The following is a 27,379-nucleotide window of genomic DNA, read 5'->3' as shown; positions in this document are numbered from 1 at the left end:
ACCTTGGTATTTTTCATATTTTTTCAGATCTTTGCGTTATAACAAGGATTGTCCAGAGGGACAAACAATTAAAAAGGAGGGATATTTTTTTTTTAAAAAAAACAGAAAGTCCCTTTCATAGCGATTTTCCCGCTTCAGATACATGATGAAGACATGTGAATGGTATCGTTTCGGAAAGAGTGTTTCATCCGGAGATAGACTAACCGTGATCCTAGGGTAAATAGAGATGTCTCAGGAAATTTTTATATTAGATCCGGGTCTTTTGGAGTAAACTGGGGCATTGTTCGGGCTCATTGGTAAATATTTTTCCCGCCCTTACTATTCGAAATAGAAGCCTGAAAATTTGTACATATATACATTTAGTACATCCTTAGTATTTGATTTTGAGATCTGTGCGCTAACACAGGGGTCCAGATGGACTGAAATTGTTTTTTAAAACATCAGAAAAATCCCAATTTCTCTTAAAATTTTCCATTTCAAGGCATGATGGGGAAATATGAATGGTACTGTTTCAAAGATAGTTCTATTCTGAAAAGAATGAGGTACAAACAATGATACTAGGATAAATAGGGATGATGATGTAGCTGCTTGACTGAAAGTCTATAATTTACCTTTAAACGGCCAGAATTAAAAAGGGATAAGTATGACTCAAAAGCAAAACATATACTACAGCTATTTCTTGATTAAATTGAAAAAATGAAAAACGAAATATTTCAGTTTTACGTCCCACGATTATGCCGACTAGGCTAAAGGAGAAATGATTATGAGGAATGAATGGAATGGTGATTATGAGAAATGAATAAAATGGTGGAATGAAGAAAGTGGAAGGAGACGGGAGAACCCCGGGAAAACCCACGAGCACGGTGTTTGTCCACCACAAAGTCCACATGGCACAAGCTGGGATCGAACCAGGGGCCCCAAACACCGGAGGTGAACGCTCTACCACTGAGCCTCCGCGCACCCTTAATTAAATTGAGTGAACTATAAAGAAAAGGAAAGAATGAAACTTTTTACACAAGATTTTTGTGTAACTAGTGACTGTGTGATTTGCGACCCAAGTTTCCAGTATCATTATGTGCGACCAAACCTATTTGAAACAAGATAGCGGAAGAAATAAAATATTATTACTTCTTCTCTGACTTATTTTTTGTTGTGTTCTTAGGGAGCTAACAAACATTTTATGAAACATTTACTTGCCAATAATATTATTCTCACAATGGAATGTCGCTATCATAAAAAAAAAAAAAAAAATCGGATTTAGCTGCCTCGCAACTGAATAGCTACACCAATTTTGGAGTTATGTAAAAGCTCGTTTTTCTGGAAATTTCATATTGAGAATTTACACTTACACACACCATTTTGTTCCTCTCCGTGAAATCGGGTGATTTGTACTTTCCCCCTCATGTTTGGACATTGTTTTTATTTAGACGCTAATCATATTGAAGAATTAAACTCAAACTAAGTAGTGACAACATTTAAATTGATACTATTTTTGTCTGTTTGAAACTTTGAGTAAATTCTATGTTTCGAAGTACACTAATTGTAGTTAACGCATTTTTTAAGTAATAAACCACTTTTAAAGTGCAGTAAGTATTGCTTATGACTCAAACTCTGAGTAATTAAATTACAATTGTTAAAAATATTATATTTATTGCACTCAAACTGAGTAATTATCAATTTTAATTGCATATTAGAATTAGTGTTTTGTGTGTGTTACAGTCATGACTATGTATGTCACCGTTAGGAATTATTTTTGCATACACAGTACACACACACATTCTACAATATTAGTAATGTTTCATGGGGAAAAAAGATGCCCATACACGACATATAACATATCTTATTGAGCCGAATAGAATGATATGCTTAAATGTCAAACCTCACGAGTAGTATTCGAGAAGATGGGAAAAAAGTAAAATTTATTTGTATATCTAAAAATGAATATTGTATCCTTGAGCTACAGCCGCTGAAATTAGGACGTGCACAAGTTGTTCGTTGGCTTAATGATGCTGAGTAATGAAAGACCTTCAAGAATGGCATGTGTGTGTGAAATTTTGCTACACACCTAGCAAAACATTTACGGATATATTTCATTTTTTTCAATTAGTCAGGGTCTCCTCGTCCAAACAAAGCACACATGAGTTTGTCAAAAATTAATGAGATCTTGGCTGTGATTTTTGATGGCAAAGGCACATTGTTCATCATTAATTTGTACCAAGTTATCAGATGGTAAACAAATTGTTGTCTCAGGACATTTTAGCGCGGTTGAGGGACGTTATACGTAGAAAGAGTCATGAATTGTGGGAAAACCATTGCATGTTTTCCTGCAACTGCTCTAAAATGTTCTGGTACAACTGTTTGTTTAACCGTGGATGGTGCACTGTGCCAATTTGCCTACGCACGCTTTGCTCCTCATCCGCAGTTACCCTCCCTATTGGCAATACACTGTTCCTAACGTTTCTGCCATATTTGGAAGCCTTCTGCAACGTAATTTCTGGAACGGTGCGTAGGTCTTTTCTAGGATTGTCGTGTATCTTCTCTATGGTTTGGAAACTACGTCCTTTCAAAGTGATTTTAAGTTTGGGAAACAGGAAAAAAATTGCGGGGGCTAGGTCCAGAGAATAGGGTGGATAGATACAACAAAGGTCTGATGTTTTACCGGAGAACTGTGGATGAAAAGCGAAGTGTGCGTAGGGGCATTGGCACAATGTACCATCTAAGTCTGGTTTTCAAGCAATTCAGGCCTCTTCCTGCTCACGACATCCCTCAACCGCTCTAAAATGTTCTGGTACAACTGTTTGTTTACCATCGGACCATATGATAACAAATTCATGATGGACAATACCTTTCCAATCGACAACCACAACCAATACCACCTTGATCTTTGACCAAATCATGTGTGTTTATTTGGATAAGGAGATCTTGAATGAGTTGAAGAGGAACTGAAATGTCTCTGTAAAAGTTTTGCCAAGTTTGTAGCAAAATTTCTCTCACACACACACATACACACGTTATTCTTCAAGCTCGTTCATTGACACTGTATCATTAATCCGACGAAACCGCTTGTGCACGTGCCCAATTCCGCTGCTGTAGTTCGCCAAGTAATGGTCATAGTGAAACGCGGCAAATGAAAAATCGTTGTCTAAATCTGCCGCTAGGTGTGGTCATTAGCCGCAGCGTGCTCCCTCTGCCGGTTGGTGCGCTATTTCAAAAGTTTGGTTTATTTTTGTACACACCTCGTATTTCCGTACTATTTTCACTTTAATATGTGCCGTGTTTATTGCACAACATGAATTATTTAGATTTAAAAAAGCGTTTTTCTAGTTTTCTCAAAATATTTGCACAGGAATTTACACTTACCCATATAATCTTTGGACATTTGCTTCATTATAAGCTACTCAGAGTAAAACATTAGCAGTTTTAACATTTGGTAATTACTGTGCTTCGAATTCTGAGTACACTATTTGTACTAAGTTTTTATGCACACTTCTTGTAACGAAAATACTTAGTAATTAACCACTTTTGAAGTACGAGGTACGACAAAAAAAAAAAAAGGACAAGTAATAACTTCGAGTACTTACATTATTGGTTCCTGTCGGCGGTGTCACCTTTAAATAGTCCCACTTTGCTTCACAGCACAAGTCTTCATTCGCTGGTACCATTGTGTATATAACATCTTTGGAAGTCATGTTCTGTAAGGTGCTTTAGTACATTTTCCGTTTTTTCCTAAACTCATTGACGGAGGTTAAATGCGTTCCTTTCAGTTCAGATTTAATTTTCGGGAACAAAACCAAATCACAAGGTACCAAATTAGGTTAGTACGGCGGGTGTTCTAACAGTGCAATGTTCTTTCGAGTCAAAATACAAATAGGGCTTTGTGAGCGGGTGCATTGCACAAAATTTTCGCATTTGCAATTTTAGATGCGTCTAACTTACTCTATATCCAAGTTTACAGCCTTAGTAATTGCTCTAACACTCAATCTGAGGTCATTTCTCACAACAGGACGAAGATTTTCGATATTTCTTTCAGTTACAGAAGAACGCTGGCGGTCTGTTCGTTCATCATCATCACAGCCCTCCTTACCCTCCAAAACCTTTTCTGCCATCCAAACACTTGTGCCTTGACATGCAGGCTTCACTATAAACTTCCTTACCATTTGAAATATTTCAGTGGCAGATTTTCAAATTTTCACGAGAAACTTGATGTTTATCCTTTGTTCTCGTACCTTCACGCTCGTCATTCTCCGCCAACTTACTCACACACGTGTACACTCTTTACCGCTTATTTCCTGAATGGGTGGGTCCGGTGAGTCGAGTTCCTTGTACTAGGTACGGGACGCAGGGTAGTTTATCCTTGTAGAAACAATAGGCATGATGTTAATATTTTTTAGTAATAAAGCTACAAATCGGCTTTTCTGTGTCGCACCTTGTATAGTATTTTTCATTACTTAAACTCTTCAGTGTTTAAATTACAATTGTTATAAATTGTGTTATTTATTTAACTCAAACTCAGCATTTATCAATTTTAAATGCATACTACCTGAAACTGCGCTCTATACACACCGCATAAGTCACATATGAGTATGAATCTCCTTGTCATTCCTCACAATATCTGTATATGTCCTTTTACGGTTTGGGTACAAAACCTCGCGGACCAAAACCTCGCCTGGCCAAAACCTCGCCTCCAAAAACCTCGCGGCCCAAAATCTCGCCAGGCCGAAACCTCGCCTGGCCAAAACCTCGCCTGCCAAAACCTCGCGGGACAAAATTTCGCCGGGCCAAAACCCCGCCTGGCCAAAACCTCGCCGCCCAAAACCTCGCGGGCCAAAATCTCGCGGGGCCAAAACCTCGTCACCCAAAACCTCGCAGGCCAAAATCTCGCCGGGCCAAAACCTCGCGCCCCAAAATATCGCCATACCCAAAATCTCGCCTGACCAAAATGTAAATGTTCCAACAGATGATAAGGATGACGGTATAAAAGACGCTGTTTCAGAAGAAGTGTCACGGGTTTCAGAAGAAAGTCCCGCGATACCATATGAAAATTCTATTTCTGTATTAGAGGATTTCAATGTGAAGGTAGGGCGACAGGATGTTTTTAAACTGGTTATAGGGAAAGAAAGTCTGCATAAGGAAAGTAATGACAACTAACGAGGTTAGTTTCCTGAACTTTGGAACATCCAAAAACTTAAAATTTTAACAAAAATCTAATAATATCTATGAAAATATGAAATAATATATGAGTTTTTACGACGTCCCTTGATTATGTTCTATAGGTTAAAGGAGACGTAGATGACCAGGATGAAGGAAATTATCGAATAAAGAAAGTGGGAGGAAACGGGAATAACCCGAGAAAGCCCACGCACACGATGTTTTGTTTCTTCTTCTTCTTCTTCTTCTTCTTCTTCTTCTTATTATTATTATTATTATTATTATTATTATTATTATTATTATTATTATTATTATTATTATTATTATTATTATTATTATTTCTAATGTGGAATTGCATATTAAGAAACACATTGGGTAAATTTTAAAGAAAAGTTTCATTCGCGGCGAGGTTTTGGCCCGGCGAGATTTTGGGTGGCGAGGGTTTGGCCCGGCGAGATTTTGGGCGGCTAGGTTTTGGCCCGGCGAGATTTTGTCCCGCGAGGGTTTGGGCGGCGAGGTTTTGGCCACGCGAGGTTTTGGGCGGCGAGGTTTTGGCCACGCGAGGTTTTGGCTCGGCGAGATTTTGTCCCACGAGGTTTTGGGCGGCGAGGTTTTGGCCACGCGAGGTTTTGGCCCGGCGAGATTTTGTCCCGCGAGGTTTTGGCCGGCGAGATTTTGGGCGGCGATGTTTCGGCCGCGAGATTTTGTCCGTATCCCCCTTTTACAGAGGTAACTAAAGGACGTTTTGATAAAAAATTGACAAGGGGGTACCATAAAAGTGAGATTTTTTTCGATTAGTTTTTTAATATCTCGCACCTTTTGCAAGATTTGAGCACTGATTTTACTTCCAGTTGAAGGTTTTAATTCATGTATTATCAGTGTTTTCTTTCTTCTTGCATGCAGTCTGTAATAAACATTTACTCACACAATTAATTATAATGTCAGTGATATATGGTGTTCATTGGGCAAAACACTCCAAACAATAAAGATCCATGTTAGAATGGAGAAATAGTTATCCTTTGTTTTTCGTTATCACTGGGGCATGATACAAACGCCGGAGAGATATACTAACCCCGTATACAAACATGTGGTGCTGGGCTGTATAACTTGTAGGATATGATGCTTTTAAAAATTTCAATACTTTCAGTGTACCCCTAAAAATGTAATAAAGAAATAACGGCTATTTTTTAAATTATTCAATTGGAACTGAACAATCTACACAAAATTTGCAATCGATAAGTGAAAACGACATCTTTTTAGAGCTTGTGGTTTCCTAGATATTAACTGTCAAAAGAATTGGACCCAATCATATAAACTTTTCATTTTAATATATAGATTATTTGTACTGATTCTAATTCTGAATACTTATTGTACTTCTAAAAGTAAGATGATATTTGTAATGACTAAGTAATTAATTACTTTAGAAAGTAGAGTATTTGTAATGATTCCTTAATAAAAATTCACTAATAGAGGACAGTTTTGTGTATTTGGTGTCGAAAGTATTTGCGTATCGGTGCAAGCCGGCAGACGTTTCTCGCTTTTTTTTCCACCCCTCTGCCGCCGCCCCTACTCAAAAAGCCAACAGCGTGAGCAAGATAATTTGATGCAAATGTGTTGTTGGGTATAATAGTTTCATGAATATTACATGGGAACCTTTTTAGCATAGGATTTCATTCTAAGAAACAAGGGACGTCTATTCAACGCTCTTGTTTCTGGAAAACCAACGGCAAAACTGGAATTAAATAAAAAAAATATGTACGATCATTACAGGGAAGCGTAGGCGAAAGGAGAAAATAAATGTGACTTAAAAAAGAAAGAGACATCTGTTAAGATGAAGAGCAGAGAACTATTATTATTGTTATTATTGGTACTATTATTATATGGGTCAACTTAACACAGACACTAGTTAACACAATTCAAAAGGTACAAACTTGTTTTACTAGAGTATTTCTACAATATCAATCTAGTACAGTGGTATTCAACCTAGGATACACGTAGCCCTACACAAATTAAAGGTGTAGTATCGTAAACATTGACGCACAGAGAAAAACATATGAGGTGTACGTAAAAACGTAGTTACATGCGTAAATCCTGTAGTTTTTAGTCTTAATGTACGCGTAAAGGTAACTTCCTGCAACCATACTTTCCGTATAAGTGTTCCATCTATACGTACTTTCCGTATGATACAAATAAATGTATATAGGTGGTCAGGATCTCATATACAGATGGACGTATATAAAACTGACGTATGTAACATACGTATATGTATGTAATATACGAAAAACTGTCAGATGCCAGACATCCTGCAGTGGCATGATGTTAACATCTAAGCGGGAAAAAGGCAGTGGATGTCGAAACATGTGCTTCGTATCGATTTCCGTAGTAAACTTATGGATTCAGTATATTTGTAGAAAGTATCGCTGTCCGGACAATGGATTTTTCTCAGTGCGTAATGATATTTTATTCCAGAGGGGACATTGATCTCTCTTCCAAGAATTGAAAAACACCTTCAACGAACGCAGTTGAGCGTGTAGTCCAACGGTATTCTAACGGAGTAACTAAGTTCTAGGGTAGCCTAGACCCTTGGTACCATCCAGTTTACGGCTTTGGTCATATGCACTCTATAGTACGGTAATACAGTATGCGGCAAAGCAAACAGTACTGAAATCGCATCGTTGACATTTATTTATTTGCTGTACAACATAGAAGATAAAACATGTTGTCTAATGGATGTCAACTGAATATTACCCAACATCTATTGTAAATTTAAGAGGAATCCTACCTGTACATTTTGTGTTCAAAATGTTGACCAATATGTCGGACACATTCCTCATAGCGGTCCTATAGATTGATAATCGTATTGGTGAATACGTGTTGCTGGAACGCCAAAATAAATGACCTAATCTTCTCTCGTAACTCAGGCATAGTGGTAGTGGGTTATCTGTTCGGACAATTGCTTCCTTCAGTACACCTTATACGTAGGTACTGAAGCCGCGAGGTCAGGCGAGTAGGAAGGATATAGAAAATCAGCTTCACGGGAAATCAAGCGATGTTGAAACTCTCGTAGGCAAAAGAACAAGTGACTCACTTGCACTGTGGGCAGTAGCTCCGTCTTGCTGCAACCATTGTTTTTGTATGCAAGAATGGGTCAATAATAGCGGAAATAGTGTTCAACAATAAAAACCTTCTCCATTGTTGTGAGTAACATTATCTTCGCTCCAACTACGCTAGTCCATACACAATTAAACACACATGTGGCGCTCACAGCTCATACCGCATTGAACCTGCACGCCATCTGTACACAAATTTCAGTACTGTTTGTTTCGCAGCATACTGTATTTTGTCGTTTATATATATTTATATATAAAGGTAAGAAGACAGAAAATGGTATTTTCAAAGGAATGACTTTGCCATCAGTATAAGTAAAAAAAAAAAAAAACTTACGATATTAAATTTCTAAGGTTTTTAAAAATTTAAGGAGAAAAAAATCTAGCTAGTACGGGAAAAAGAAAAAAAACTAGTAAATTATTTTTGAAGTTACTGGTGTATTGGAATTTCTGAGAAAACCCTTCCGGCAGCAGTTAACATATCAGCAACTGACTGAAAATGCCACACACATATAATACGGAGTATTTTAATTTTTATTGCAATATTTTTTCTCTTCTTAGTGAAGAGTTACAGATATATATATATATATATATATATATATATATATATATATATATATATATATATATGTGTGTGTGTGTGTGTGTATGTATGTATGTGTATGCACACACAGTATAATATTATTTGACTGAATTAAAATTTTTGTTGATCCCAACGGAATTCTGTCGCAAGTACCGGTGGTTTTTTAATTATTGAGGACTAAATCAATAAAGTACATATCTTATAATGGATGTATCAAAATGCAGTTGTGTGGGATGATGATGATGATGTGTCCTTAGGCTAAAATTCTGGTATTAAAAAATGGCTGATATTTCAGCGTTTGATCGATCAACCACCACAAGAATTATTTAATATATATACTTCTTTTCTGCTTTTTACAATTTAAAAAAAAACGCTGGTTTATTTAATTTTTAAATTTGAGTGCTATATTATGTGCTTGTGGCATTGTACAGAGGAAGTATCTGTTCTGGTTACCCACGGAATTTATTAATAAAGTTTGGAAAGAAACTAATAAACGAAGGACAAAAAAAATAAATAAAATTTGATTTTATTAATGGTTCGATTATTAGATATGGAGAGAAGTATGTGTGTTTTAAAGCATGGAGTATGATGACTGAAGACCTGTTGCACTTGTACATTGCCACCGTTATTGTGAGACCAACAAAGTAATCTTTTTAAAAAAAAAAAATGTTATCGCATTATCATTTCATTAAAGCCATAGGTTTCCAAATTGTCCTTCGCCACGATGTAGATTGTAGTGGCCTATAAAAAGGAAAAGGTAACACTTAACTGTATTTTTGTTCCTGTACATCAAAAAGTGACGGCGTTACTAGAACTCAGTTTTAACATAGACTAGTTGTCTCATTGTTACAACCACTTTAACATGTTAATTCACAATTCAAGTTCTGATGTTATGGTTAACACTGGCCGAATGTTACCGGTTTCATACAGAAAAAAGTGTTAAACGGTTTGAAATTACCATCGCAGTTATATCAAATAACGGGTTGAATGAACGAAAGTACAGGGAAATATGAACAACCCAACGTTGTTATTTGAAGTTATATCCCGTGTTGGTAAAAATATTACCTCAGCTTGCATGATGAACCAAATAATCAAGGTAGTAATATTTATAACTATTATCAACAAGCGATTAGCCGAACTTTTCATTTGTTTCGAACAGAAACTTGCTTAAAGTATCACAGCTACCACAATATCTTATATATCAGGTAGAATAGTTATACCGTTATTTTTAGCTATGCCTTTTTTTTTTTACGTTTAGGCGGTTAAATGGTTTTGTCCTTTCTTCGAGAAAGTGATGCATAAACATTTGGAACGTCATAATATTGTAGTGGGTCTAAGGAACTTATGTTTATTCCTTAATTATTAAGTAACGAACTACCAATCCACAAATCAGTAGGAAAATGCTATTGTGTTAACATGCCAGGCTACCAAAGCAGTTGTTCGAGTACTCTGTGGAAAATCATGTAATTTCTTACGTCTCTACTAAATAGAAAGTTCGTGAAAATTTACAGTATAATTATGGTTATATACTTGACTTTTGCTTTAATATCAAAATTAATCCAATCCAATCAATTCAATCCAATCTAATATTTTAGTTTTACGTCCCACAGTTATGCAGTGTAGACTAAAGGAGACGGAAAAATTAAGTTAACGGGTCAACACTCACTATAATTAAATAACAGAGTGAAAGAGAGTAAATTTTTTTATTCCTTCAAATCACTATCAACAACTAAGAAATTAAATCAAAATACCACACAATAACAATAACTTATGGTTTGGAGATCAAATAAACACGATACTTGGAGTTTTAAACAATTTTGGGCGAACAGATCTTGTTAATCCTAGATGTCTTGGATCCCTAATCGTAAGTTATACGCAGAAACGCAGCAAAGGGGAGGGTCCACCGGGTCCGGACTCCCCCCAAACTTCGTAACTCAAAATACACTTCTACACATTCTCAATAAAATTATACTTGTTTAACAATGAAAAAATTGATGTAGCATGAAAAATGAAAAAAATGATCTCAAACTTCGTCTGTACTCTTTCCCTTATAAAAAACAATCTAGTTCCATCTTTTTCTCCGAAAATATAGGTGGAAGTATTATACAATTACTTATCGTCTCTTCGGATGCAGAATAATATCCGTTCAATACTGCATAGACGTAGTTGCTTTGTAGAATTGGACACCACCAAAGCTTGGACCCCTGCCAAGAAACATTTCTGAGTACGCGTTTGGTTATGCGTGACATTTTACAGTCATAAAAGTACCGAGATCTATTTTTAAAAAAATCACCACACACCAGTGTCAAATTATATTGTAATGATAATTCAACTTTTAGAGCAATACTCACATACTAATTTATAAATTGTCCTATTTTTTAAAAAAACAAACTATGTATTAATCTAACAAAATTGCTTGGTATAATTGTTAACTGCTGTATATAACAGACTCCATTGTTAATAAATAGATCCGTCTGGAAAGATTATTTTCTTGCCTGCAAGAAAAATTAATATTAAATCCTTGTGTAATCATGTTAAAGAAGAAGCCAGAAAAATAAGAAAAAGCGATAGACGTTCTGAGAATGGGTTTTGTTGAAGACGTGGAAATCTAGAAGATTAGGAAGAACGAGCCAACGTTTGATGTGACGAATATGCAACGTAAGCAAAATCTTATTCAACTGCGTCAAAAAAAGGGTTTTCTTTTTCCTTTAGAATTAATTTAGCTGAATTTAAAGGGAAAAAAGTTCCGTAGATTCATTTATTGTATCTTTCGATAATGTGGTGCTGTTTTTGCTTTAATTTAACAGACAACAAGGAAAAATTAAGCACTGTTAGTTCATAATTACGAAACGAAACAAAATTGTTTGGTTCAAAATCATAAACCTCACTTTTCAAGTGTGTTATGCACAAAGATGGAAATAGGAATCTTATAGAATGAATGGAATCTTTGAGTTTTACGTCCCACGGTTATGCCGGTTAGGCTAAAGGAGACGGTGATTATGAGAAATGAATGAAATGGTGAAATGAAGAAAGTGGGAGGAAACGGGAGAACCCCAAGAAAACTCACGCACACGGTGTTTGTCCACCGCAAAGTTCACTTGGCGGGAGCAGGGTTTGAACCCGGGACCACATACACCAGAGGTGAACGCTCTACCACTGAGCCACCGCGGCCCCCAATCTTATAGAATGACCATTTATATAGGGTGTTAATGAACTGCTAACTCATGGGTATAGCCACGAGAGGAGAATCAGTATCAGGCCCCCCAAATGACTTCCTGGACCCCCAAATGACCAGTTTTTAAAACATCATCGTAAGATTACCTCGTTTCAGTCATTTAAAAAGCAACAAAGTTTACATATAATTAATACTCGTAGTTTACGGTAAATTGTTTACCGATCGAAAAATAGTATGGTATATCTTCCGTGTAAGGAATGACCAAATGCACAGTTTTGTATCACATCTGCTACAATCGATTGATCTAGTGCTCCTGTGCAGACCATGTCCAAATATAAAGCATGAACATGTTTTATATAGACCTAGTTTAAAATAATTATCAATCTATGCTAGTATGAGAATTTGAATTGTGAACGGAAACGTGACCACTGAAGTTGCTTTTAAAACAGGGATGTATCAAATTCGTTTGACATGGAAAAACTTCTGTTGCTTGACAACAGTGGTTTTACAGTAATCTACGCCGAAAAGTTTGTTTATCTTGTGAGGAAAAGGCGAGTATATCTTTACTATAGTATGTTAAGAAAGAAAGCACGAAAATCAACTCGAAAAGCACAAAGACAGTATTTTTAGTTTTCCGGACGAAAACAAAAATTTTCCGGGTTTTTCAGGCCTCACAATCACTAGCTGTAACACAATTGTTTTGGCTTTGTACATTGTAGCTGTCCCTCCCCTCAAAAACAACAGGCCCTTCTTAGATAAATCTGCTGGCTACACTCCTGTGCTAAGTTGAAGCAATGATTCCTCACAACTTGGTATGAAAGAGTTCATCTGGACATATGGGGAAAAGTGCATAGTTTCGGAGCAAGGACCATCCAAAATCGTGTAAAAATATGTACATCCCAGCACATGTTATTCGGAATACGAGGAATCAGGTTGCGAATTACCAGACCGAGGAGATGTCCCATTGATTCTTACTTCTTCCCGTTAATGAGATGTCTGACTCCCTCAAAGGAACTAACTGAAACATTCCTGAAGGAGATGATGCTTATTTTTCCCCCTCGCCCCGTCAAACCATGATTAATGATAGGAAATTTTGATATATTATCAACTTCTGCAACAAAAATATTACAATATTGTCAAATTATATTTTTCTTTCTTTTTTTATGTTTTGTCCTTTTCCTAATTTCAATCTGTTAGCTGTATTACGAAGCGAAAGATATAAACAATTAACTTTTGGCTTCTAATTTTTTACTCACAGTTACTGTAACATACACATTCTTTTCCCCTGTTTTAACTGCCACCCACTGTAATTACTGTTTAAATATTAAAATTATTTAGAGCCTCGTTGCAGCTAAAGTGTCTATCTGCCTGCCAGGTCAGTAACTCAAATTCGATCCCGATAGAAGCGGAAAATTTTCCTCGCTCTAATATGATTCTGAGGTTTACCCAGCCTCTTTGAAATAGAACACGAGGAAATATGAGGAAGTAAGGGAGGCCGGATATCGTGTTGCTAAATACATAATATTCATTATTGTCAAAGTCAAGAACTGTGGACTCTTTACTTCCACACATAGAGTCCTTAGACTTTCATGGGATGGCCGAAAAGAGGACATATTTCCTTTAATTTTCATTTATTATTAGTATCCAGGGTAATTGAATTGTTAACGCGCATGATGCACAAGGTTTCAAAATTTGATTCTGGATTGGAGGATGAGCACAGAGTATTTGTATCATTGTAATGTATTAATTATGGGGTTTGTTATTTAAGGAGTTAAAAAGAAAGGGAACTGAGGACTTACGCGTATCTGTGGTACCACGGTTCCGTTCAGGGACGTCATTTGGGAAGGGCAAGAGGGCATTTGTCGTCCCGCAACTCAAAGTTTGGGAATCACATGCATTTTAGTAAATTGTAGACTAAAATATAAATAAAAATCATGAAACTCTTATACCATGGGGTGACAATCTTGTCTCCCCCTGGTAAAATCTGAAGTGATGCTACTGGTCCCTGAACCCGTTTAAAGCCATGTGAATCTGTGCTGGAGAATATCATGTATACTCGTTTCTTGCTACAGTTTTATTCCACATATTCATTCAAAATTATTCACATTTATTACATATCTAGCAGAATGCCCGTTCTTAGCACGGAGAAAATAAGTTTCATTGGGCATAAAGGGCTAATTTGGATTTAACCGGCATTGGAAGTGTCACTCTTCATCCCAGCGATCCCGAAAACTTTGAATTCGACACTAATATCGATCATTTTCGATCATTTTAAAATATGTTTCCCCTCCCATTCTCCTACGTTGTACCGTCAAAGTGAATTGATAGAAACCATCCCAAGCCCGAACCTCCTCTATGTGACAAATTTGATCGAGATTGGTCACGTGCTTCAAGAGGTAGTAAGTCACAAATATAGTGACTTTCATTTATTTGTATATAGAAGATCATCTTTTTCTTTTAGCTTACAGAGCATAATTGTAGATGAGACTACAGATTTTGTTTTATTTACACAACTTCCAACTAAACCAGTTAGAGCCAATGAGCTAAATACATATCATTATATTGAACGTTAGTCATCTGATTGACCATAGAGTTTTGCAGACTGTGTTAAGCAGACTATTAGTATACTTAATAATAATAATAATAATGATACTTTAATAACTTGTATAAGGAATTCCAGTACTTTATTAAAATTCTACTTTGTTACTTCAACAGATACAGAAAGAATTGCCAGTCATCAACGTCATAATCATCTTGGTCAGTTGTCAACGTCATCCCGGTCATTAGCATCAATTACAGAGCGCAGAGAAATAGGGATGTGGGGTTTCCAGAGTTGACGGTAGTTTTGTTCGCAGTAATTTCCACTCTCATTACAGATTGCTTGTCTACATGCACTCTCCAGTTGCTGGAGTAGACATGCGGCCGTCAACCGCAGAAGCGTCGGGTAATTAACGTTCTTTACCCTATAATAATGAAGGGATGGTTCAAGAATAGGAGTATACATACAGCCAGGGAGAGAGGCAAGTGCTACTATTCTAAACTCATGTTGAGGCCAAGATCACATACATAAGAATGAACCCATATGTTCTTTGCTCTTGATGTGTACACTTGTGTTTAATTTCTGATTTATATCTGACACATTAACTCAAGACTTATTTTAATCAATCTTATATTTCATTAATTTCCCTTGAGTAGTACAGATATTTTTATGGTCTGCTGTAACTTATATTCTTTTAAATGTAAAATCCAAACACATAAGGGCGTTATTGGGGAAGCAGAGGGAGCAATTGCCCACCTGAGTTTGAGAATTAAATATATTTTAATTTATATACAAATTGAGGTTTTAATGCAGCCTGGTGAATCTTATCTGATACGATACACACAAAAATTTAGCAGTGAATCTAACCTTTTATTTTATTCGTAGAAGAAAAAGGAAGCATCATCTTGACCTACCTAATTTCTCGAGCTATTTATTCCCCTCTCTTGGTTTTCTTTCATTCAAACATTTACCTTTCTTTATAAATAACGATGTAAATATTTCTTTGCTATAATAACTAAAGTCCCGTTATGTAGATATCCGTGCAAGTAGGTGTGGAACACCAGTTTCGCTTATCAGCTCCTCTTAGTTTTGGTGTTACTGATGATGGCCGACTTGAATCACAACTAACAACGGTCGAAAGTATGATAGGAAAAACGAAAGAAAGTAACAACTAAGAAAAAGAAACAGAAGAGTAGAATGGACGAAAGAAAGAAAAAAAACTCAGTTCGTACATGGAATGAAATTTGACAAATACAGTATTGTTTCTGAGCAAAGAGCATAAGAAATTGGAAAGTCTATAAAATTCTTAGAAATAGTAAGAAGAATTATTGTTGTACGTGGAGGGGTCGCGGTGGCTCATTGGTAGAGCTTTCACATCTGGTGCATGGGGTCCTTGGTTCGATTCCAGCTCGCACCAAAATAACTTTGTGCTGTACAAACCCGTATGCATGGATTTTCTCGGGGTTCTCCCGTTTCCTCCCACTTTCTTCATTCCACCATTTCCTTTATATTTCATCATCACCGTCTCCTTTAGTCTAACCGGCAAATTCGTGGGACGTGAAACTTACAGATTTCATTTTGTTTTGTTGTATGTGGAATGTGAAACACTAACTAATTTATTTCCAAGGAGCTTGAGCCCGATAACACCCCTAAATACGCCACAGCTGCGTATGAGAGTACGTTAAGATTTGAATGAAAGTGCATTAACACACAAAAGTAAATTAATTTCACCACTTTCTAAAAGCATTGTATTAGTATAATATACTCGTATATGTGTATATATGTAACAATGTATATGCATTTAATGAAATACGTGTGCTCTAAGGAGCCGGTTTCCCGTGTCCCACTTACTAAGTACACTTAATTTCTAGCCAGCATTCTTGGCCTAATGGGTAGGGTGTGTGCCTTTAGTAAAGGAGATCGCACGATTGATTTCCAGAGGTGCAGTGTCTCAGAAGTAGCTTTGAACTATAGGTCCTTTCCTACATAGACTCGCTGTTGAAAAAGGATGTCAATTCATATAAATCAAGATCAGTTCAAAATGATTGCATACGTCTTCAACCTCTACTGCCCGCCTTGTATAATAATGATTTTGTTAAATACCATTGGTACCTGCAAATCCTTGACTAAATAGAAGACTATATATATTTTTGGTTGAATTGAATTACTTTGAAAAGATACATCTGTATACAGTAAGTCAATTGGAGTCTCCAAGTCTTAGTAAGAACTAGGCTCCATATGATACCATGCAATCAGCAAATGAATCCTCTTGATTACTATAAATTTCTTTTGAATAAATGGTATAATCGTATACGTTAAGGTACATAAATGGTTCGATTCAGGGAAGTCATAAGAGGCCCAAGGACAGGGTGGGCTTCACATTTTCAGGACTTCGCACACACAGGATGTAATGCAGCCAGCTCTGGATTTCGAGTATTTTGAAGTTTTCCATTTTACATAGGCTGGGCGAGATTCGGAATCGGATAGGAACTATGGTAGAACGAAAAATATTTCCTGATTCTTTCGGTGATCAAACCGAATCGAAGTCCAGAAGGCAGGGAAAAGCCTTAGCTTCTACATCAGGACAGCTTTAACAGTTTATGATAAAGCTGTTAGGAGTTTGTACAGCCAATCAGTTTTATGAAGGATTGCACAAGCTTCAAATGCAACGTTACTTCTTAGACAATTTTGTGTCACGTGATGATTGAAGTTTAATATCGGTCTTTTGCTAAACTTTGGCAGGGAAAGTTTTTTTTTGTATATTTAAATACGTTGGGATTGTTTACGGTCACAATGTGTTACGGAATAGTTGCACATGAGACTACTATATTGAATGTTAGTTGTCAGGGTAGATTCTGTGCAAACAAAGCAAGAAGGATTATGAATTCTAGGAATCTCTTGTACGTTCACGTATGGTAGAATCTTTAATTATGTTAGTGCGTATTTTGTAGGCTTACATGGATCATATTTGGTAAGGGGAGCTATTAGGTGGATTATGGAATGGACGTACAATAAATATCTCATTAGTAATCAGTGTATTTACGTTTGGTCATTGTAAGGACACTTGGTAGAAAGAATTTTACTTGTATGTTTGATAAGTTTATCCATATTGTGGGTACTGAATAATAATCATTGGCACTGTTATAGTTATATATATATATATATATATATATATATATATATATATATATATATATATATATATATATATATATATATATATATATATATATATATATATATATATATATTCAGTTTGCTAATACTGGCTTAGTTAACTCTCAAATCTAATAAAATAGATAGTCAAAAGAATCAGAGGAGTTGTATACTCATGTCAAAGTTACAATGCAATATAATTGGTGGATACAGAGGTATCTAGTTTAGATTTAGTAGGCTCAAAAAGCAGGTAATTAAAGATACATATAAAGTAAGTTGCTCCTATTTGGTTAGAATTATAAAATATAACTGAGAATTATTCAGTAAGGTAAGGTGTATCTATAGGTAAAGAACAGTAAAGCAGAGAGTAATTCAGAAATAATTCAAAAAAATATATACAGTATAGCGCTAAATTCGTTGTACAAAAACAGAGAAGTGATTCCTGAGAGTTAAATAATCACAAAAGTTCCAATAAACATAGGGCGAAAACCCCATCGTTTACGTGTTATAGACTGCCGAAATATGAAGAAATGAATTCTAAAGGTCCATAGCTCCAAAACTGTGGGACCTACCGTAGTCGGGTCAACACTTCACTTAGGAACTAGTATGTGCCCTATCCAAAAATGCGTGTTTCAGAATCCTGAGGTGCTTCCACAACAATTTTTATAGAGGGAGTTTGACTACGGGCCTATGATATAAAGTACTCTCCAACTATCTCCATAAAAATGTATTTTTGGATCGAGCACATACTAGTTCCTAAGTGAAGTCTTGACCCGACTACAGTAGGTTCCATAGTTTTGGAGCTATGAACCTTTAAAATTTATTTTTTCATGTTTTCGGCAGCCTATAACACGTAAACGATGGGGTTTTCGCCATATATTTATTGGGACTTTTTTGTTTGTTTTACTCTCAGAAATCACTCCTCTGCTTTTGTACAACGTATTTAGCGTCATACTGTATATATTAGAATCTCTATACTTGTCTTCGATAACGTTCTCCGTATATAGGGTTAGGTAGAGCATTGGTAGAGAAAATTATAGTCTGGAATCGTCTCCCAATATTGGTTTTATTATAAAAATCTTCTACAAATTGTATTCTAAAATAATAGTACAATAATGTAATTTCTCTAATACAAGGTGGAGAAAGGTGACTCAGGGCCCGAGTAGCCTAAGGCAGGATCTCCACATAGCTCCGCAGCAAGCTAGTTGGAGTTTACTAGGAATCCTAATGCTCCAAAGCAAGCATAGAGGGGGTTAATAGACACAGTACTCTGAAGCAAGTTAAATAACTGAAGTGAGGAATCCCGACAGAGCTCTAAAGCAAGCTAAGTGGGAGGAAAGGAAACGCCTAGAGTTCCGAAGCAAACTAGAGGCTTTGGGTTGGGTCTTCTTGAGCTCTGGGCAAGTTAAAGGAGAGGTGACCAATCGCAGACTGATAGCTGTCCATAGAATCCTCTCGGTTATATAGGCATTCCGGGTAAGTTGTGGCGCTGCTGTTCCTTAGTTGTCATGTGACTGGTGGTGTTGCTGTAGGCCCCCTCGACTGTAGGTATAGTACTTCATAGTAAAGTGCAAATGGTTGTTTATAAACAGGAGAACGTGTAGAATGTTTGCAAACACAAACACATGTTAGGTGTTTGTAAACACAAGCACGTGCTACATTACAATATGTAAGTTGATCCAACTTGTCCATCTAATGATCCTAAACGTAAGACTGATACATTTTTTTTTTGGCTGGGAAGGAGTAGCCTTCCAAACAGTCTGGTTCATGAAACGAGACGAGACGACAAATAAGGTTGTCTAGTCTCGTAAATTTTGCAGAAGTCTCGTCTCATTTTCATTATTAAAAATACTTTTCTCGTCTCGTCTCAATAGCTCTCCCGTTTTGTAAGTTTATGTACAAAATTTATGTATTGATTATCTTTTCTTAATGTCATCTACAACTTATAAGAATCCTTCTGTGTGTCATAACAACATTCAAACCACATTTATTATAGGAGTACATTGTGTAATAATAAATTCCATATCTTTAAATGTTGTTAAATGCTCTTCATTGTGTTTATACAATTAAGGTCCTCTGTAAATGTTTGATAGCTCAGTAAAATTTTCACGGTAGGCTTGCAAATGAACTATAGTATGGTTGGATCGCCCCCCGTAACTTCTACCGGCCCCCCTACACTTTTGGGCTGGATACGGGCCTGCTTAGTCTGTATTGCTATATCAATCATATAATTACAGGTTCTGGTTAGTTGTTTAGAGCTCAATGTGACAAAACATGGAACATAAGATTTACGCTATGATATAGGGTTGGTGGCCAAACTGAATTTCAGCTATATAAAATACAAGCATTTCGACAATAATAAAACTTATTATAAATGCCTATTTTGGAATATATTCAATCTGACTTTGAACTTACTTGAAGATTGTGGTCTTCCTTCTCTAGTTATAGATTGTTATTCAATGGCTTTTAAATAATAAAACTAAGTGTCTTTATTTTGAAGAATTTTACTGACATTTCCATTTTCTTTTCTTATTTCAGAGCCGAAGCAGATGACTTTTGACTGATCTACAATTATATGGTAAGTATTATTATTATATACAGGGTGTCTCAAAAGTCTCCTGACATAGGTCAACTCTGTTATTATCAGAGTTACAACAAAATGTAAGAGGGAAAACCGTCTCGAGATATGATGTTTCCAATCTACAGTAAAGGAATTTTTTAAATCGGACGAGCCGTTTGGTCTGTACACTCTTCATAAGCCCAATGTTAAATACAAATGCAACGTTGCCATTTACCTGGATCCACAATATAAGTGAATAAAGTTACTCTATTTTATGCTAACGTGTCGATGGCCAGCCCACATTTCAAACAGTAACTTCACTCACTTATGTTATGGGTCCTTGTTAATGGCAACGTTGCATTTTGATTTAACATTGGGTGCATATAGAGTGTACAGCCCGAACGATTCTTCCGATTTGAAAAATTCCTTCCCTTTAGATTGAAAACATCATATTTGGAGACTGTTTTCCCTCTAACATTTCGTTGTAACTCTGATAATAACAGGGGGCGCGGTGGCTCAGTAGTAGAGCGTTCACATCCGGTGCTTGGGGTCCCTGGTTCGATCCCAGCTCGCTCCGCGTGGACTTTGTGGTGGACAAACATCGTGCTCATGGGTTTTCTCCGGGTTCTCCGCTTTCCTCCCACTTTCTTCATTCCACCATTTCACTCATCTCTCATCATCACCGTCTCCTTTAGCCTAACTGGCATAACAGTAGGACGTAAAACTTAAAGATTTCATTTCATTTTTCTGATAATAACAGAGTTACCCTATACCAGGAGACTTTTGAGATATCCTGTATATAGGGGGGAAGAGTAAGCAACAAGCAGGTCTACTACAATTATTCTCAGTAATAATGGATAACTATGTCGTAAATCCATACTCCTATGTAATAACATCACATTCAGTATAACTATACACAAGCGGAATAAAATCTACAAGTGAGCTTGATTTCACATCGAAGAAAGCACATTATTTTCAGGAACTGTGTGGATCTAATGCTGAAGCTATAAACCGTCTAAATAGAAAGAGTAATGTGAACATGGAATATGGTCTTGAGACCGTAAAATAATAGAATAACACTGTAATATTCGGTAGAGTAACAGTATACAAGTAATTTCCCTCGTCTTTTTTATTATAAAAGTTTTTATACAGTTTGTACACTAGATTACAAATAAGTAATTTTTTAGTAGTTGGAACTCTTACTCATAGCCGCATGGGGGTTTTAAGGTTTGTTGGTTAAGAACGACCATGCTCGTTGCAGCTGGGTCTAAGGAACCTCTTGCCCGATGCAGCTCAGAGGTAGCGTAATATCTCCCTCCCGATGCAGCGCGGAAATAAGTAAGGAAGCTCTTCCCGATGCAGCTCAGAGGTAGCGTAATATCTCCCTCCCGATGCAGCGCGGAAATAAGTAAGGAAGCTCTTCCCGATGCAGCTCAGAGAAAGCGTAATATCTCCCGCCCGATGCAACGCGGAAATAAGTAAGGAACCTCTTACCCGATACAGCTCAGAGGTAAGGGTAGACGAGTCTCTCCCGCCTAGTGTAGCTCTAAGAAATAGTTAGGGTGTGTAACGAATTAATAACTGACATCTTCTGTCTCGAGATATCCGTTTTTATAGCCAATTTTGCAGACGGAGCCTGTGGAGGCGTTGAACGGGTCAGCTGCTTTTGCTTGTGTCGAAGCATTGCTATTGTTTACTAATATGAGAGGATATTGCAATACATTTCTTTCTGTTCATTAACGCTTTTTTTAAATTATGATCAATCAATATTGAAACCGGAAATGGTATTTTTTGGTGGTTTGGATTACAGTTTAATATCTCATGAAGCACCGAGATTATATGAGACATGAACTAGATACAATTTAAGGTGGAATCCGAATAGTCATAATCAGAAATCAAATCCGGGACTCTTTAACACTGAAGTCGTACGTGCTAGTCACAAGACTAGCGAAGAGGGCTGAAAATAATGTATACGAGACCAATTGTTCCTTCAATAGAGAGATAAACGGGGAGAGTAAACACAGTATTCTTAGGACAAGTGATTGTGAACTTTTGGTAAATATACGCAAAATGAAGCGTAGGTGTACCCTCCGTATGCTCTGGTTCTTTTCGTAAATTTAAGATGAATATACATTGAACTATAAAAATTTTACGTGAGTATACGCGGTCTATTCTCATATACGGCCCATTACTTCCCTACTTCTGATGTTGAATCCATACCAAAATGCCATTTCTAACTTTCACTTATCGTTAAGTTTTCTCTATGAGAATTCAGTAATCTGTGAAATATTGTGGAATCCAAATTCCCTAAGACACCATCGGGAAAGGAATCTGGGTTTCGGAAGCAAGATTGGTGACCACATGAGCACAAGTGTAAGCTCTGATTTCCACGAAACTAATTTGGATTTTTTAAAATAGTTTATGCAACAGAATACACAGACATTCTGATAACGCTCCTGGTTAGGTAGAAACTGAAAACTGTATAATGAAAATTCCAAGACTGAAAAAAGTGCGACTGAACTCGGAATCGAATACCAGGGTCCAGGTTATCATGACGATACATTAACTACTACGGTATCTAATCCTCTTCCTGATCAGTTACACATCTTTCACCCATCTCTTCAAGGAGAGATTCGACTGCGTACTGATTAGCACATCGACATGTAATAAGTTGTAGACCCGTGTTCAATTCCAGGCTCAGTTGCACTTTATCGCTCATAGGGTTTTTAATTCAATTCATGTCAGTAATGGAAATGTAAAAACAACTCAGTTGATTTCTTTCATTTCTCGTACGAAATCTGTTTAATCCTACACATGAATTATGATGGTATTTTTTCTCTCTGAACAAAGACGTGCCTTTGTGTATGATATATCTTTTCAAGTACTTTTATGAAAATTCAATCTTGAAAATTAAATCTGGTCGAAAGGTTTATATGTAGCCTCTTTATGCTAGTATATCGATTTTCAGTCTTCTGTAGTATAATATAGTGAAATTAATCTCTGAATGGGTAGGAAAAGCAGTGGTTCCAGTTTTTTCTTCTATCTAGGATATCTCGTCCGTAGTATTTGATGCTTGTTGGTGACCCTTCTCTAAATCCTCGTCCACTCTTTCTACTTTATTTTCCTTTCTTTTCCTTTCTATATTCTACCTTTCTCTCTCTCTCTCTGTCAAAGATCTAAAACCTTCTTTATACGATCCTGAACATACACTGTTCTTCTTTGTTTGGTGCTTGGACTCTTCCGTCCTTTGCCCTCGACGGCGGAGTACGAGCTGAATTCTCTTCAAATATTTGCTAGATTCCGTTTTACTCTTGCCTCCTCTTTACATTCTCTTCTTTATTTTTTGTTCATATATATATATATATATATATATATATATATATATATATATATATATATATATATATATATATATATATATATGTGTGTGTGTGTGTGTGTGTGTGTGTGTGTGTGTCCTCTTGTCCCCGTCTTTTCAAGGTTTGAATTCTTGTGTACATCTCTGCTTGCTTGGCCCAGTGCACTGTTGAAAACTTGTAGGAAAAGCAGTGGTTTCAATAACTGGAGTAGAGTCAAAAAGCTAAAGCATTTTCGTTTTCCACGTCAGAAATATTGGTTAGTGACTCTTTTGTGTGTGAAACGTTGTAATGCAAATAACGTTATTGTTCAGTTTCTTTTCCGAGGGAAAAGGGTAGACAATGCTTTGTATACATCAACTTAGGGGTGGGCGTGGTTCTGTTTTCCTTGGTTCAATTTCTCTGCTAAAGAAATAACGTTATTCTCAATATACTTGTATTAGGTAACGCATTTGTGATACATATGAAGTAATTTATTTAACTATGGTAAAAATCGTAACATTTTGTTTGTGTAATTTTACGGACGCGGTGGCTTAGTGGTAGAGCGTTCACCTCTGGTGCGTGGTGTCCCTGGTTCGATCCCACATCGCGGCAAGTGGATCTTGTGGTGGACAAGCACCGTGTGCGTGGGTTTTCTCGGGGTTGTCCCTTTCCTGCCACTTTATTCATTCCACCATTGCGGGGCCGTGATGGCTCAGTGGTAAAGCGTTCACCTCTGGTGCATGGGATCCATGGTTAGATCCCAGTTCGTGCGAACTGAACTTTGTGGTGGACAAACACCGTGTGCGTGCGTTTCCTCGGAGTTCTCCCGTTTTCTATCACTTTCATTATTCCACCATTTCGTTCATTTGTCATCATCACCGTCTTCTTTAGCCTAACCGGCATAACCATGGGACGTAAAACTGAAAGATTTCACTTTTTGTTTAGTTTTTCCTATATTTTTGTCAAAGTTAGAAAGTAATCGAAGCAGCTATACCGACATGTTTACGCTACGTACGTATTACGTAATTACTCGTCGTGGGTGAGGGAGCGCGGTGGCTCAGTAGCGGAGCGCTTACTGTTGGTGCGTGGGGCCTCTGGTTCAATTCCTGTCCAAGTAAGTTTGAGGTTGACAACTTCGTGTTCGTGAGATTTCTCGGGCTCCTTCCGTTTTCTCCAACATCCTCATCCCACCAATTGTTCCATAATCATTCACTTGATTTAATCATCGTCTCCTAAGGGGCAAATGCGTGGAAACTGAAACTGAAATATTAGATATTATTTTAATTTCACCATGCGTGAATTGTACTAACAACTAACTCTATTCAGGATCTAATACAACTACATGCACATAAGACTATTCATTCTTGTGTAAATGATGGAAGGGTCTAAGGGGGCGCAAAATATTACCCGCTGTAACACTTGAGGATATTAATTTGTAGTAAACAGTAAATTGAAAGCAGACTGTTGATGTAATTTATTCGCAGAAAAAAAAATATTGTCATCTGCTCGTGTTTGTGAAATAAGACAAAAGGAGTTATGTTTTCACATGAAGAGAAGGGACGTAAAAAAATCTATCAATTGTTAATATTTTCCACCCAAAATATTAGGATGCCTATGCGAACTAGTAGCCCTATAGATGTCACTTTCTATCACCAATTGATGAAGTCATGAAACATCTTACGTAAATAAGAAATGATTTTACAGAAAGCGTGGCTAACTTGGTGCATGTGCAAAGATATATCTCTTATACTGACGTGGGCCAACGAGCGACAAGGGGTACAGAGCAGTAAAACATAATTAATTTTTTATGATGCAGTGTGACACGGATTGGAACATGTGATCTTTTTTGACAGCAGAAGTTGTTCTTCACAGGAGTTGATATACACTTGTAAAAAGAACGGAAAACATCTTTAAGTTTCATTCAAAGTACGTAATTTTCATGCTCTTAAAATTTCACATTTTGATACAATCAGTGGTAAAAGTGAGGAGGAACGCCGTCCTCTGATCTCGAAAAAATATGTAAGGCGTTCCCGCACTTCCTAAAAAATTACAATGGACAAAGATAGGCAAGGGGACGGCGTGACGTCATGCCGCTACGTACCGTCCCCCTACGTTTTCAGATCCACTTTTACGCCCTGTATACAATGGTGTTGTAGCATATTATGTAATATGATCAGATTGTATATGCTTATATATATATATATATATATATATATATATATATATATATATATATATATATATATATATATATATATGATTTTGTTTTATTATTTAGTAGCAATCTATTGACAAGCTGGCCGCAGTGTTGCCAGTAATAAGGGAAAGAAAAATTGTGTTGGCCTCCGAGCAAAGAGCGACAATTTTTGAAATTGTTAGTATTAATATTCTAATAGGTAGGTGTTCCGCAGTCACTAACTGCAAGATTGTATGAGGTCCTAAACCATTAAATTTCCTACACGGCCAAGCGAAATATTCTTGTCATGGGTTTTGTAAACATCAGGATCCGACTCCGATATTTCTCTTTTGAGTGATATTGCTGCAGTAATTTTGAGTGGAATTTAAGTTTAGCGTCTCTTTCAGCAGCGAGGCTATATGAGACGTGGACCTACATTTTAACGTGGGGTCCGAACCACATGAGTTCCCCCGGGAATCGATTATGAAAAATTAATAAACAATTACTAATTAGCATAACTGTCGCTCTTTGCCCCACGGTGTGGGGCAACAAATGCCAATTGTAGACCTGGATTTATTATCATTTTTTAAAAAAAAAATATACTAAGAATTTTCATAAGTTAATGGTTTTATTATGTTACCAAAAGTATGTATAAGTTTTGAGTAGTTTCAGTTCAATGTACCTAATGCATTTTTTTTTACAATACTTTTCTAAATCCTTAAATGTCGCCCCCGCTTCTTGAACTCGGAATATAAATACAATATTTCTTACGTTTTTAAATCAATTAATTAATTAGCATCAGCACACTGTTATTAATTAATAAAATGGCGGTGTAAATTTCTGAGATGAAAATGTGATGCTTGAATTTTTTATGTCACTACTAATATCTTCTTCACATATCATAAACATTAGAAGAGTTATCTTCTGATTGAAGGCTGTGGAGAGAAGACAGAAATGAAGATGGGCGTTAAAATTAACTGAGAAGAAACTCAAACAAGCAAGTTTTAGATTTTTTTTATTTTCTTTTTTTTACGTAAATGAATGAGAGGAGTGAATGAAAGATATGAAAGTTAGGAAATGAAGTTTTCGAAAGTAGAGACATCTACTGAACATTTTCTCTACTTTGAGTTCGTCCACTATGGAAGACATATCAAGAGAATCTCAGGCAAGAAGTTTTGCATCATATTCCTTTCGTCTATGCTTTTACCTTATTTTTATTTATCTTCGTCTTCTTTTTTGTATACTTTTGTTGGTATGTTCGCCAAAAGAGGAGACGATGATACGAGCTCTGCTTTTTGCACTTCGGTACTTGCTCTCTTTCCATGTGTGTGTGTGTGTGTGTGTATGTGTGAATACTGGAGAATGAGGGAGGGGAAGAAGTAGGAGACGATTGAAGGAGAGTTCCAAGCAGGAAGTTGAAATAGACAAACTGGATCCGTTGAAAGCTCTCTTTGCAAAAGTGGTGCCAACTCCGGTTTCTTTTAAAAAAGAAAGAAAACAGAAGTTCTGCTAACACTTGGTTGCACTATCTAGTTATTAAATTTTCTTCTAATATTACCTAACTTAAACTTGTTCAAATTAAATTAAATTAGTTTAC

General features: G+C 36.6%; 1 long non-coding RNA gene across 1 annotated transcript in view; it reads left to right on the top strand.

The window, feature by feature from the left end:
- The window catches only part of LOC145665868 (uncharacterized), a 568,569-nt gene that overhangs the window by 179,005 nt on the left and 362,185 nt on the right, over positions 1-27,379 (top strand). The window contains exon 2 of the long non-coding RNA XR_014127668.1: positions 20,247-20,286. This is a non-coding gene — a long non-coding RNA (uncharacterized LOC145665868). The remainder of the gene's footprint in view (positions 1-20,246; positions 20,287-27,379) is intronic.

This window comes from Thermobia domestica, chromosome 12, assembly GCF_964235325.1.
Source record: "Thermobia domestica chromosome 12, izTheDome1.hap1.1, whole genome shotgun sequence".
Classification (NCBI taxonomy): domain Eukaryota; kingdom Metazoa; phylum Arthropoda; class Insecta; order Zygentoma; family Lepismatidae; genus Thermobia; species Thermobia domestica.
The sequence above is the reverse complement of the archived record's forward strand: the minus strand, read 5'-3'. Positions and strand labels throughout refer to the sequence as shown.